Consider the following 13,410-nt stretch of genomic DNA (forward strand, 5'->3'; position numbering starts at 1 on the left):
AAGTTGGAAAAGACCTGTAAGATCATCAAGTCCAACCATTACAAAACCAAAACAAACAAACAAACAAAAAAAATAAAAAAACAAAAAAAACCCACCCAACAAAAAAACCAACACACACCACCCACACCACACAGCACCATGCCCATCAAGCCACGTCGCACAATGCCACATCCGCACGCTCCTTGAATACCTCCAGGGAGGGTGACTTCACCACCTCCCTGGGCAGTCTATTCCACTGTGCTACCACTCTCTCAGTAAAGAACTTTTTCCTAATATCCAGTCTGAATCTCCCCTGGCACAACTTGAGGCCATTTCCTCTTGTCACTTGTCACTTGGGAGAAGAGACCAGCACCCACCTCTCTGCAACCCCCTTTCAGGTAATTGTAGAGAGTGATGAGGTCTCCTCTCAGCCTCCTCTTCTGCAGGCTGAACAACCCCAGCTCCCTCAGCCGCTCCTCGTAAGACTTGTGCTCCACACCCCTCACCAGCTTCGTCGCCCTTCTCTGGACACGCTCCAGCATCTCAATGTCCTTCTTGTAGGGAGGGGCCCAAAACGGAACACAGGATTCGAGGTGTGGCGTTACCAGTGCCAAGTACAGGGGGACAATCACCTCCCTACTCCTGCTGGCCACGCTGTTTCTGAGACAGTCCAGGATGCCGTTGGCCTTCTTGGCCACCTGGGCACACTGCTGGCTCATATTCAGCCGGCTGTCAATCAACACCCCCAGGTCCTTTTCTGTGGGGGAGCTTTCCAGCCACTCGTCCCCAAGCCTGTGGCATTGCATGAGGTTGTTGTGACCCAAGTGCAGGACCCGACACTTGGCCTTGTTGAACCTCATCCAATAGGCGTCTGCCCATCGATCCAGCCTGTCCAGATCCCTCTGCAGAGCCTTCCTACCCTTGAGCAGATCAACACTCCCTCCCAACTTGGTGTCATCTGCAACCTTACTGAGGGTGCACTCAATCCCCTCATCCAGATCATCGATAAAGATATTAAACAAGACATGCATTAAATTAACATACTCTTAGCTGTAAACACATGTTTATTTTCTAATGTACCTGAAGTACACTTCTGTGCATTTTTTCCCTTATAGATTTATGTTTATTATTAGAACTAATATTTAATGTTGGATTACAACAACGGCTTTTCATGTATCATGTTTTGTTTTGTGTTAAAAATGTAGACGTGTACTCATACTAAGGCCATGCTACCAATCTTCATATAATTACCAAAGTGAAACTTAGATGGTAGTATAACAGAAATTGAGCTGCACGTTTGGTTAGTTTTATGTGCTGTTTAGTTTCTCCATCATGTGGTGTTTCAACATCAAAACTAGATCAAGTTTTAGGCACCATTTGGGAACTACATTTGAGCTACTACCTTTTTAGGTTTCTCATTCCATCGGTAAACTTAAAAAAGCAAAAATGTAGAATTTTGAAGATCAGTGAGCAACAGACCATATGTTCCACTGTTTTATTACTAATCATGCATAGAGATAAGAAGAATGCAACACATGCCAGTATTACTCAATCTATTCACAAAGAAAAAGAAAAAAAAAGAGTAATTCATTATTAAATAAACACCTTTGCTGATCCCTCACTCATTAGAGCAGTTTCAGTAGTGCTGTCCAATATTCAGATTAAGAAAAACAATTTTAGAACAGGTGATTTATTATCGATGAAAAAGGTAAAATAATTGTGATGTCTATTTCCAGGGCTACAAGCATGTTATGCCTCAAGAACCTTGACTAGAAGTCCACTCCTTTTCACTTTTTCAGGTTCTCTGATATCTATAAATTTATACTAAGCTAGGGACGATAAGAGCAATTTCACTTGATGTTTGTAAGACTATTTAAGTACTCCTAAAGTAACGCTACTGCTTGACGGGAAGAACTTAAAATATTTTAAAATACTTTTAAGATCATCATTGGCTCCTAGAAGATTATTCATTAAGCCATATACCACCCATTGCACTTTAAGGTTGTTTGCAAGGTAACAAATACAATGGTCTTAAGTTAATAATTTGAAAATATGTCAGTGAAATGATGCACTATTTAATAGTGTATTAAATACTAAATAACTGTATTACTAATGATTTTTATTCAACTTAACAGCTCCTTGCACCACATGTAGAACCTAAATATTTAAACATTGAAAAAAACCCAAGAAAACACACAAATAAACTTTCCCAAAGGTACAAAAATCTTTTGTTTATTTAAATATAAAGTTAAATTAAAGGTGGATGAACCACTTTATGACTATTATGAATAGTCATGTAATTATAATCAGGATAAAATCCTTATGGAGTCTGTTTATCTTGTTCAAGGTTCTGTTTTTCTTCTCTTTATTTATGTTTCCCCTGGCATAGCTGCAATATATTAGGTGGAGCTCAGAACTTAAATACAGATTTAGGTTCTAGAAAATCTCTGAAAATGAGCAGCCCTTGTTTGACTTTGAAGTCCTCCAGGATCAAGATTTATGCCTCTGTGCAGAACTTCCGTGTTTTGAATATTTCAAATACTTTTTCTCTCCTTAAATTATACTGAGTTCCAGTGATCCAACATTCAGTTGATCTCCCAGTATACACTCGCACCGAGTAAGAATTATGACTAATCATAGTTATAGATTCTTGCTTTTAAAACAGCTGCTGGTGACTCCTTTTCTTTTTATGAAATAGCTTCATGGACTAAATAGTCACTTTTAGAATGAGATACCTGTAAGAGTCCAAATTTGCATGACATCATTATTCCATAATCATCAGCTTGTGAACTTTTCTGGGATTATGTCACTTTTAATTTCTGTTGAGGCTATGAAACATTCAGGAAGAAATTCGAAATACCTCATGCCAAAGAACAGTACAGAGAAAAGGACCTGTCTCTAAGGCAGGAATTAAGCCTACAAGCAGCAAAGAGCAGGTCCTGACTTTCAGTCACTGCTTCTGGGACACTTAATAGATATCGATTTATTTTCTATGCCTATAATTAGTGTAGTGCAGAATATAATTTATTTCCTTATATATTTCTATAGATTCCACTGTGCCAACATCTCCAGCCGCACATCTACTAGGTCTGTTCAGCATATTACTAGGTATTTTCCTAAAGAGAGAGCTATAGTGTTCTCCAGTAGAAATGTATTTCTTGACTGTACCAGATACATAGGAACACATCCGGAAAGGCCATTGGATACAGCGGGTGCCTCAGTTCATGTGGAAAAGGACTAGCTCACGCTCTGTCTGAGGCATAATTTTAGTACAAGCATGCAGCTGATATTGTGGGACCATCCAGAAATAGGTACTTACTATCAAGAATGCATGATTTCTTAACCATAAACAGGGCTGGTCATGAGACATAATCTAGGTGTTCAGCTCTGTCAACAGAGAAACATTTCTGGGTTTGTGTATAACTACAGTTTCGCACTCCTAGGCCTTGGATTCATCCTGCCAATTTGAAAAGCTGATAGTTACACTGTTCCCTCTGTAGCTAATGGGAAAAGACAAACATTTCCAGAGAGCAGTTGGACCCATATGTCCCTAAGTAAGGAATATTAAAATCAAATTGAGGTACTTAGTTTAGATGGCTATTTTGAAAGAGTATTCAGGTTCAAAATTTTGAATACAGATAAACTAAACCATTTTCATGGATAGTTACAGATTTTCCCTGTTATTTATACTTTTAACTAAATCCTTGAGTTATATGTTCTTTGAGTTTCGGGTAGTTCTATCTGGCAGAACAGGTAGTGAGAATAATTTTATTTTATTTTTTTGCTTTAGTTTTCAGACATTTGACATTTTACACTTGGATTTTGATTTTCAGAAGTGCACCACTTGCATAACCTATCCTGAAACTCTGCCTTTAGGACCAAATTGCTGATTTGGGTTCCTATTAGGATCTTAAATAAATAATTATTAAGACATTAGTTCTGTAATTACAGATCGTTTGTTTAGATGTAAGCATAGCTATTTCCCCTAACTATGAAGTTTAATGTCCAGGCTAGATGTGCCTGTCTTGATGTTTATTGCTAAAAAAACTGTATGATTCTGAGGCTCAGAATACTGATAGCACCTTTCACAACTAGGATGTTTTAATTAAAGCAGGTAAGTACAGGTTTAGGTCCAATATTTTCAAAGATAAGTTTTTGGCTATCAGTTGCCTATCCTGAGAGGCTTCAACAAAGTGTATTTGAAGGGTGTTGTTCTCTTTTTAGAAACAACAAATATTGGAAGACTGTAAACATCACTTACCTGATAAAAATCTTGATCCTGGAAATTTAGTTATTCTAGTAAAAGTCTATGGAATCCTTATGCTGGACATTTTTCAAATCCAAAAAAGGACATTTTCTGATCCAAGAAAAGACACGCAAAGGTCTTGCGTACACCTATATTGTTAAATCTGTTAGAACAAGACAGAAGCTGAAAGCATTTAGGTACTTAAGTGACCAGAACTGAAAGCATTTAGGTACCTAAGTGACCAGAAGAAGACTAAACCTAAAGTTAATTGTAAACTTTAGAACCTTATTCGTTATCTTTATTCAGTTATTATCTCCTTTTTCTAGGCTGAAGAGAAGATGCAAAGAGTTATGGAAATTTATTGGGCTCAAAAGTCCTCAAAGTTCTGTACTCTTACAAAGTATTGCTAATAGAGTTGCTGAAAAAAAGTTAATATTTAATGAATATTAAATGAATTATAATACATTTTTCCATGGAAAATCCCATTAGAACTTTATTTAATTAAATAGTATCTGAAGAAAAAAAAACAAAACAAAAACCAAACCTAACTCTACAAAGCCAAATTTTAAAGATGCTAATGGGAAGTTTGATGTTAATTCCAAAGAGACTGGAATTTCTCCATAATACAATACTGACTTCCCATTTAATTAAAATTTAATGTTAAGTTGCTTAATTTTTCACTGAATTTGGCATGCTGACATAGAACTCCTGACAACATAAGGAATGAAAGTGCTTTATATAGGAAAACTGAAACCTCCTTTGTGTGTGCTATTGTATACTGAAATGGGATTGTTTCAAACAATCAGACACTGGGGAAGCTGAAACGTTTGGCTCATCTGATATCTGCTTCAGCATTGTTCTGTGCTTTCTCAAATTCTTACTGTGAGCCAAATGGTTGCTGTGTGAGGTCCAAGCACAAACATTTTCTCTTCAGGACACTTCAGCTGCTGATCCAGCACAGAGGACTTGTTCCCTTTTCTTCCCTTACAGGCACACTGATCCCAGAGAAGAGATGAGAGGGAAGCTTGTCCATGTTAAATAAAGAGCTCGCTTGAGCACATGCACCAAACACAAATGAAAACAGCAACGTGCTCATGCTCCCTCCACAGCAAGGCCCTTCCCATTGCAACCTCAGCTGGTGGGCAGGTCTGGTGATGGTGGGCAGTGATGAAGCCAAAGCAGAGGCCTGCAGCACCTGTCAATCATAAATGTATAAATCAGGATATAATTATTATCAGTTTGCCTTGAAATGAAGTGTAGGCATGATAAGTAGTTTAGATAACAACAGCATTTAGGTGCTTTGTTACACTGTGATGGCAGGACCAAATATAATGTATAAGCATTTTACATGAGTGTGTAAGCAATGTGACCACCCAAAAGGCAAAGAAAGATGTTTGTAGTTACATGTAGCAGACACTCAAGTAACAAAAAGCTACCAGACAGATAAGCGCAAAGGACTGCAGACAGGCAGGACGTCCTGCCAAGCACACAAGAAGAATGACTGGTAAAAACAAAAAGAAGATAGGCAGTTTCAGGAGCAGATAAGAGCTGTCTTTTCTGGGAGGAGAGGCAATAGAATAATATTTTTTTAAAAATTAGAGAAGTGAGGAAAACCAAAGAAAAATGATAATTCCACTTAGGCTCTAACTTCTTTTGTCAAAGAGCTGTCAAGACTGATCATCATGTTTGATAAATGATTATCAGCCTTCCCTACTGTGATGTCTGATCCCTATAGTATAAGGGATTCATATTCATATTAGGATTTATACTGATTTCCAAAATGACAGTCTGGTATTTGTCACTAGTCACAGGAAATCAAAACTAAAGGTGCTACAACTTGGGTTCCAAGGAAAGGCAGGAATATTTGTGCTTATGTTGATGTTTTTGCCTGAAAAGTGGAAGAGTGAATTTATCAAAAGCTATGTCCTGTCCAAGCACAGAGACATAATTGAGGAGTGTTTAGAGAATATAATCTGCCACTTTCCTTCTGGTTGCTGTAAACGTAGAGCAAGGTGCTAGCCATAACTAGGATGCTATTGTCTAAGAAACTTTTTACAGAGTCCCATGTGAGTTTGTGAAAGATCTGCCCTGAAGTTTTCCCTGACAATTACCATTCAGCTATAAAAAATAATTCTAGGTGGCAGCCTTCTGACTGCCAAAGGCTATCAGAGGAGCATGAGCTGGATTCAGATTTCTGTGCCAGTTCAGAACTACCTCACCACTAGCACCTAGCTGTAAACCTCTAGTGGAACTGGCTACTTGCCTGCTTGTAGTCCCAATGAGGAATTTGTGTTCATATATCCAAATGCTAGCTCTCATAGCTTGCTGCCATTAGCACCTTCACCTTTCTTTCAGTCAGAAATTTCATAGTCATGCTGAGTTCTTCTGAAAGTAAAATCGTAGATTTCTGAATTTCTACGTACTTACTTCTTGGACAGCTAAGCTTATCTCCTTGGTGATGAAGGTCTGGCAATTTCTTAAATACTGCCTCCAAATTGACTGGATTACCAAAAGAGGCCATAGTTGGAGAATGCCTGCAACATTTTTAAATGGATAGTTATAATGGAATTTGGGAAAATGCTGTTTCATAGATGTGAAGTGAGACGGCTGTTGAACCAGACCTTTAAGCTCTCTATGCTAACCTCTACTAACAATTAATGGGGAGAGATAGACACCTTTAGGTCGCGAATCACCTCAGCCTAAGGTAGATGTCTAAAATAACTCTGACAGCTTGCATCCTTAAATTTTCTATTTCTTTTCACTGACTTTAAATGGACGTGGATACAGTCTTCTACACTGCAGGTACAATGAATCCCACCAGTGCAGCTACAAGTCTCTCCTAGGATTCTGCTGAGTGGCCACCTGATCTTTCCAACAGCAGATTTTAGCCAGTCTCTGGAAGCTGGGCACTGGAGATTGCTGCAAGGCCATCACAATCCCAGTTCATTTATGCAAATAGACCAATGGGAATTTTAGAGCTTGGTGTTCTCTAGTCTAATTTATAAGCCAGTTGGAACATTTATTCATCTCTTAATTTGCACTTTTTGTGACCGTTATATTTATTTAATTAGATTCACTGTGAAAAAAACATAAACTAATCCTATTGTTGCCTACTAATCAGTGTTATTATTGGTAGATCATTATATGCTTTATTTAGTGCTGTCAAAAACCATTCTACTAACAAACTTCTGGTATGACTTGGTATCAAAAACTGTTCAAGTACATGAATATAAATAGTCCTCTGCCTTTATTTTATTTAAAGTTCTATTCTGACAGCTTCATTAAGATATTACATGTTTAGTATTTTCTGGGTAATTGTCCATACTCAAGGCCGAGACACCAAAATTTTCCTTTTTGTTAAAAGCTGGGTTCATCTGCACAAAGGCAACTTTGGCAAGGTATTTCATTCATATAGTCAGTCAATACTTAAAACAAAAGAATGATATGAAATTTTACAGATCTTTTCTTTAAAATGCAAAATAAATGGCACTTCATAATATTGATTAGCCCCAGGAAAATACATGCAAGAGCATAGTATTATTCTCTATTCCCTTAAATCTTTAAACTGGCTACAGAAGAAACTTATTTTGAAAATTTACATGGGTGCAAACTGAAATCTGATCCACTGATTCACTGTATGTCTGTAGGGCTCAGAATTATTTCTGAAGCCAAAGAGGTAGTTTTGAACAGTAATTTATTTTCATACATGGAGTATTTTAACAGATAACAGGTTACTTTATCCATCTGACATTTGCAATAACTACTTACATAGAAAATAGAGATAATAGAACAGGAAATGGGACTTTTTAGTATATTAATATGAGGGAAAAAAAGGTAGGAAAAGTAATAATTTAAATCAAATATTGGCAGTGCATGCAATAGTATTCCTTATGAGAATAGCTCCCTCTGTCTCACTTTTTTCTTTGGCTTCCAGTTAACTACCTGCGACAGCCTTGAGTGTTGACAGTACCGAGGCTGCTACTCTCCATTTTTTCCTGGTTGATACTTCCTATGCAATCTGTAGGGATCTATTGAAATGTGGGATGAGGTCTTAGATCACCTCACAGGGAGAATAAGAAACCATAGATGCACTTAAACAAGTGCCAGGTATGATTCTGTGTGCTTGCTGTGAAGTGCTTTGTGTCTCTTAAGAGTCAGGTCTCAGAAAAACATTCTCTGCTTAAGAACCTAAGGAGTCATTAGTGCAAAAGAACTTTTCTTCTGTTTCTCTTAGGCTTTTCTCTTGCAGAGTGCACATTCGTTCTTCTTTTCTCCCTTTTTTAGCTTGCTGAACTCCCAGGCGACCCAACAAATGACCACTTCTCCTTAACCCTGTCAGAAAAGTTAGCAAACTTCGCTAAATCTGTCAGCAAAGCACACCCTCATCCTGACAGAGAACCTCTCTCTCAAGGGAACCTCTTCTTCATCAGCTTTAGTCTGTGGTGCACATGTAGGAATGGTATATAAAAAAGTCTGTGAAGATACCTCAGTGGTGCAAAGTTTGTTAATATCACAAACACAGTTATTATTGCACAGTTAATATTACTGGGCTTTGATCATTAATATAGAAAAAAAAAATTACTGTACCTTATTTCATTCTCTAATAAAAACATCCTGAACTATGGCAGGTTCCAAGCTTGTTTTCTGTCTGACCAACAAATCTTTGTCAATCCATGTCTTCTGATTTCCTCCCATCATCTGTCATGGTTTAAGCCCAGCTGGCAACTAAGCACCACACAGCTGCTCGCTCATTCCCCCCAGGTGGGATGGGGAGAGAATCGGAAGAGTAAAAGTGAGAAAACTCGTGGGTTGAAATAAGGACAGTTTAATAGGTAAAGCAAAAGCCTCACACGCAAGCAAAGCAAAACAAGGAATTCGTTCACCACTTCCCATCGGCAGGCAGGTGTTCAGCCATCTCCAGGAAAGCAGGGCTCCATCACCCGTAACGGTTACTTGGGAAGACAAACGCCATTACTCCGAATGTCCCCCCCTTCCTTCTTCTTCCGCCAGCTTTATATGCTGAGCATGACATCATATGGTCTGGAATATCCCTTTGGTCAGTTGGGGTCAGCTGTCCCGGCTGTGTCCCCTCCCAACTTCTTGTGCACCCCCAGCCTACTCGCTGGTGGTGAGAAACAGAAAAGGCCTTGACTCTGTGTAAGCACTGCTCAGCAGTAACTAAAACATCCCTGTATTATCAACACTGTTTCCAGCACAAATCCAAAACACAGCCCCATACTAGCTGCTATGAAGAACGTTAACTCTACCCCAGCCAAAACCAGCACATCATCCCACTTTGTATGGCGTCACTGAATACTCTATGCTATCTTTCTATTCTTCTTCCAGAAAGGCAGAAGTATCTATCTTAAGTATTCTGATATATATACCGAAGTGTTCAGTACATGCACAATATAAAAGCTATGTTGGGATTTATTAACTTCTCAAATTAGAAACTGAGATGGGGCTCAATTGCCATCTAGTTTTGCTACTTTTTTTTTTACCTTTGGCATCCTAAACTTAAAGGAGGATGAACAATAGATGTTAAAGACATCCTCTTAGCAAAATCACAAGTAACCATACCCTCACATATGTTCTCTTTCTCTAATATTATCATCTTTTTCCCTCCACATTGTTTATACATAGTGCTCTTCCACATTAACATTAACAACTCTCTTCGGATTATTTCTATGTGTAATTAAGTACAAAATACATTAGCCTGGACATTTTGATTAAATGCTTGCAAAGTATTACAAAAGTTGTTTGTTTACAAAGTTATTTTCTGATTACATTGTGGCCATGAAAGCAAAACATTTTAACTTAAAATTTTTATTCATATTATCTTAATATTTATTTCCAGTTTCCGCTTAAACCAGGAAAACAATAACCTTTCTCAGCAATAGGGGTAAATGTTAGATATAGTCATATAATTCAGCTAATTTTACAAGGTGTTCATAAATAACTCACATCTATGTTTTCTCTGCTTCTTTTCTTGAAAAATTAAAAAAAAAAGTCCTTCCTCACTTCCACAGTGGCCAGTAAATGAAGATTCTTTCAGCTATGTGTAAAAGAGTTTCCTTTCTTTTATCTACTGCCAATGCATTTGCTAGACTAGCACCATTTTCTCTTTCACACAGTAACAAATGCTTTGCCTGTCCAAGGCATTTGAAAGAATATCTTAAACCTCTAGAACAATGAGAACATGTTTTAGACATGCTTCCTGGACACATTTCAAGTTATATGAAAAGTATCTGCACAGGAGTAAGAGAAAGTAAGAGAAAAAGAAAGGCTACTGAACTCAACTGAATAAACCTACCCATTTTTTCTAGCATTATTCTAATGACACCAAAGAAACTAGAGGCCTTCTTAAATGAGTTGCCCTTTGTGCAAGGCTTTAACACTAGGATTCATCTTCCCTGAAGTTAGTCATCTGACGATAATTGTTTTGTCTAGCCTATGGTGTGGAAATTTGGAGGAGATGAAGGAAAAAGAATGAATGGTCTATGAATGCTTCCAGCACCCTTTCTGAAATTTTTTTGCTTATGTAGTACTAATGCGTAATTGTTTTCAGGGCAAGATATGGTCATGGTCTTGGTCAGGCTAAGAAATGTGTGACAGATATATAATTAAGCAACTGGTGTTACATCACTTCATTTGGTGTATAGACATAGACATAGATTCAAGCAGGTTTTTTTATCCATTGATAGTGGGAACATATGATAATGTGCTTTTAGTATCTTCCCATTCCAGTAAGCCCATCTAGATTCCTTATTTAAGAATAGCTTTTAAAACAATTGCAAGTTTTAAAACTGAGTGTAATAACTGTGGAAACCTCATGATTTTGAGAGGTGAAGGAAGAGGGAAGAAACAGGTTGCCTACTTTCAATGTAAGCTGAAGAAACTCTGACTTGTTTTTCTGCATAGCTGCTGAGTTACCAGGAGATAACTATCACATTGCCTTCATGCCATTTTGGAAGAATGGAAAGCTGCATGGATAAGAAGGAAGTGAAGAAATCAAAGGGGTTAGGAGCAAGGGAAAAAGAACAATTTATCTTTACTGGATTTCTCTTTTTTATTTTAAATTAAGATAAATAGGTTTAAGTCTGAAAATGAACATGAATTCTATTTCACATCAAAGTCCTCCCCTTATCTTTCTCTTTCTGAGTTAAATGAGAATAAATGTCTGGGATTTTTTTTGTCTGTTTGAACAAGTTATAGAAATGTGAAAAATACCATGTCCAGAATATGAGGTGCAGAAGGAATAAATACAATTTTCCAATTTAATAAGAGTAAAAAAAATATTAAATACAGACTCATTTTTAAGGGAATATGTTCCTAGGAGTAATTTTATTTATAAAACTGTGATCTTCCTGTAACAATTTCTTTATCTATGGCAAACATTTGGACTAAAGCAGTCATGAAAAAAGATATATGAGGATGGGGAGGGGCTTTGGTTGGAATTGTGTTGAAAACAGGGTCAGTAACTGAGGAAAACAGATGCATTTCAGATTGGAATTCTCCTCCCATCTTCTACTTTAAGGAAAACTGAGTTGTTGGGGTTTTTTGGGTTTCCTTCTGCTATTTTCATCTAAAAATCAAAAATATATTGCTAGCACATGAGTAAAGCAAAAAGAGCTTCTCTGCCTACTCTTCTGATATGCTACAAAAAACCCCCCTGAAATATGTAAAGTTTCCAAAATTAAAATCCTTAATGGAACTGCAGGCTGTGTATCTGTACAACTACTAACACTGAAAATCTCAGACATGTGGCCTAGATATGGGGATGAGAATACGAACATTCAGGGATGCATTGATTTTCAATGACTGTAGAGTGAGTTATACATCAGCTCAGAGAACTGTAAAGGCTCAAACCCTAATATAAAATATTATTTTGCATACAAGCAAACATGGCAAAATCTTCTTCCTTTGTACTAGTGATCCCAGGAAATTCCTGAACAATCAGAAGTAATTCCTATAGTCAGGCACAGGGTTTTTATAAGTATTCTAAAGAAAAATGTAGGTTATATATAACTTAAGTGTCCTTATTATGGAAGTTTAAAATTAATCACACTTTGTAAATAATATTATCATCAATATATATGAAGAAGGAACAAGGAATGGAGGTATCTGTGTCTCCTCTGCGAAGATGTTGTTAATAAGACCCTCCTCACAGCCACACCCCAGATGATACGAAGGAGATTAGAGAGGAGAAAAAGGGTTATGTAGACATAAAAGCACATGGCCTATGCCTATCCTGTGAGATTAGAAATTGCCTGGGAAAGTTTTCTTGCCCTGATGCTAAATAGAGCAGTATATTGCTGCATGTGCTGTTAAACCTGCCTAGCATCCAAAACACTACTTTTAAAGTTAGTATGAGAAATAATCCCTGGCCAGTGCTAATTCCCTACCTATCGTGTTGGGAAAGTGCTTGAAAGACCAATTGTCCCAGTGCAATTCCATGACAGTGACAGGTAAAATACTCCTGTTCCATAAACAAGCAGTATAAACAAGAGTATGCCAGTGTCCAGGAATAACCGCATCACTGTTTAATTTAGTAGTATAGACACAATGAAAGATGGTGAAATTAATGGAAAAACTAGAGCTAACATAGCCACTCAGAAAAATCTCTGCTGCCGTGCTGAACCAGGTAATCCCAACCTCTTTCAATAGTAGCTGACTGAAGCCAGTCTATACTTCCAAAAATTAAAAAGGCCCATTTAGTCAAAACCATTCCCAAGGCTAAGGCCCTATTTCAGTGTCTGTGGAAATTGATGGGGCTGGGTTGGAGAGAGTAGGAACAGTATCTTCTTTTCTTTTTAAACTTTTTTCTTTCTTTTTCTTTTCAGAAAACCTTCTAAACTCATCAGAGATTATCTTTTATATTTTTTTATTTTTACTGAGTTGCCAGAAATAAATGACTACCTGCTTCCTCACAATCATCTTCAGTAGTCTGCTTAATGCCCAGAAACATCTTTATATTCTCCCTGTCCACAGCTTGGAGAATGAGCATATGAGTCTGCTAAAAGCAATAATTCAAAGGCAAAGGTTTGATGTTTAAGGACTTACCATATCATTGGGTAGATATTTAGTGGGAACAGCAAATTATTCATTTGTACCCAGAAAAATAACCCTTAGCTAGGTTGTCTTTGACCTCTTGTGGAATTGTTCCCATCTCCTGTGGATGTCCT

Source organism: Gavia stellata, chromosome 1, assembly GCF_030936135.1.
Source record: "Gavia stellata isolate bGavSte3 chromosome 1, bGavSte3.hap2, whole genome shotgun sequence".
In the NCBI taxonomy this organism is placed as follows: Eukaryota; Metazoa; Chordata; class Aves; order Gaviiformes; family Gaviidae; genus Gavia; species Gavia stellata.